The sequence below is a fragment of the Odontomachus brunneus genome, unplaced genomic scaffold, assembly GCF_010583005.1.
Source record: "Odontomachus brunneus isolate Ranch 3 - 2012 unplaced genomic scaffold, Obru_v1 Obru_scaffold_302, whole genome shotgun sequence".
Classification (NCBI taxonomy): Eukaryota; Metazoa; Arthropoda; class Insecta; order Hymenoptera; family Formicidae; genus Odontomachus; species Odontomachus brunneus.
The window spans coordinates 147,330-149,711 of NW_022639752.1; positions in this window are offsets into that span (position 1 = coordinate 147,330).

Sequence of the window (2,382 nt, forward strand, 5' to 3'; positions counted from 1 at the left end):
AATTGTGAATGTCGTATAATACCACTATTTAATAATTCCTGAACTTGTTTATTTATTTCAACTTTATGAATTTGAGGAAATCTATACTGCTTTGTGTTAATCGGATAATCGTCTGTAGTCGGTATTTGATGTTGCAGTACGTGCGTATAGGTAAGTTGTTCTCCTGGCAATTGGAAGCAGTCTTGATGATTTTTAATCAATATTGTTACATTATCAGTTTCTTCTGGATTTAAGTAGTCCAATTTAATCAGAGTCAATAGTTCGCCTAATCGGTTATCGTTAAAAAGGTCGATTGGATTTATCTTGGGAACGTTAGTGTTTAAAGTTAGATTCTTGGTGCTTTTATCAAGTTTGATAATAAGAATTTTCCCGAGGTGATGTAGTCTCGTTTCCTTGTTTAAGTCAAAGGTTATGTCACAGTTTTGTCTAGGGAAATTGGTGAATGATGAATCTGGCAACGGAGCGATATGCAACTTGACATACTGATTAGGTTTAATATTTTTTATATTCTCCGGACTGTTGGGCTGTAAAAAATTATTACAGTTAGGTGAAATTTGGAGATCAACAACTGGTGCATCATTTATCCTTTCGGCAAGATTTATATTATCTTTGACATCGCGAATTTCATTCTCCTTGTCCCTTTTTATTTGATGTGTCTCATTATTCTCGTACGAGGACTTACATATTTCTTTTCGATTCTTGCTTTCCTTTTCTGTAATCTTTTCTATAGCATGTGTAAAATTCTGTTCTAGATGGTCTAATTTATTAACTTCCTTTAAGAATTCAGGGGACCTTTCAATGTTTCTACTTTTTTCTGTCAATTTCTGTTTTATTGATTCAATAGGAGTTTGCAAATTTTCTCCTTGTTTTATATTCGCGTTTTCTTTATAGAATAAATGGGGTAACTGGAAATCGACCCCTTGGTTAGAACTTCTCAAATCAGGATGAGGAGGTTGGAAACTTTCCTCTGAATTTCCAATTAACTTTTTACAATAATTCTGTGAATCATTATTTGGATTTCTTGACCTTGAATCTTTACATGAGGCTTGGGACATTGCCTCGAATTCTTTACTTATCTGGTTCGAAGAACTTTGGGGAATAGGAAACGTACCCCTTTTGCTTAGAGAGGTTTGGAAACTTCCCTCTCGGATTTCGCACTGGATATTATTTGAAGAATCATGGGGAATCTGGAAATCGTCCCTTTGATTTAACGCATCAGAGCTTGGATAAGGAATTCCTTCAGGATGTTTGGTCGAATTTACTTTAAATCTATGATATCCCGCAAAAAATTCTTCTTTCGATTTAGTACCCGATAGCTCCTCTGGACGGGGAAACTGGAAACTGTCCCCTTGGACGGGAGTGTCTAGGTTAGGATAGAAGGATTGAAGAAATTTTTTAGAGGCTTTATCTAGACTTCCTTGCGACTTCCCTAAACGTTTACTGAGAGGAATCCGTGAATCATTCGCACTGCACATTGCGTGAACATGTTGATAAATTCCGCTATCTTTCGAAGGTTGGGGAATCTGGAAATCGTCCCCTTTTCCTAGTATATTTTGCGATACGAGTACCTGAGTTCCTTTTTCTTTGCAGTCAGAATTAATTTCTTTATCGTCATTATTCTTCAAAACGTTACCATTTTCGTTGTCCTTGGGGTTCGCAGGTTGTATATTATAAATGGATACGAGAATTTCTACTTCAGTATCCAAAGAATTTATTACTTCTGTGTAAGCTTTGCCGTCCGTGTTTTTTATCAGATCGTTTGTTTTTACCTGTACGCCGTTGCCGATAGTTATCTTAGGTAGATATCCTTCCTTAATATGCGGATTTCCAATACGCACGAAGAACAATCTCTTCGAACGCGCAGGAATTATTATAGACTCAGGAGAATAGAAAGGAATCTTAGTATTTAAAACATCTAAATGCCCTTTGGAATAATCAATTTTCGCTCCGGTTTGTTGGAAAAAGTCGTTACCTAAAATTCCGCTTGATTGAATAGGAAAATTGTGAGAAACTACATGAAAGTTAACCGGTACGCCTAAAATTGTTATGACTGTCTCCCCTGAAGTATATACGGAATGTTCATTAATACCATTTAACTTTAATATACGATTCGGATTTATTATTTGCTTCTTGGGAATTCTATTTTCTCTGACCAAATTAGGTCCTGATCCTGTGTCAAGCATAAAAATTTCGTAACAATTGCTATCGTTCAAGCTTACTTGGATTGTGGGAACGCAACTTTCTTTATTCAATTTTATTTCTTCCTGTCGAATTAGGGGATTTCGGTTATAATTTCTTCGCCCTGGGTCGTCATTATTGGGCGCCCAGTTCCGGCGGTTCCCCGAGTCGCGCCCGTAATCGAAGAACTCACTTGGTTTCCCT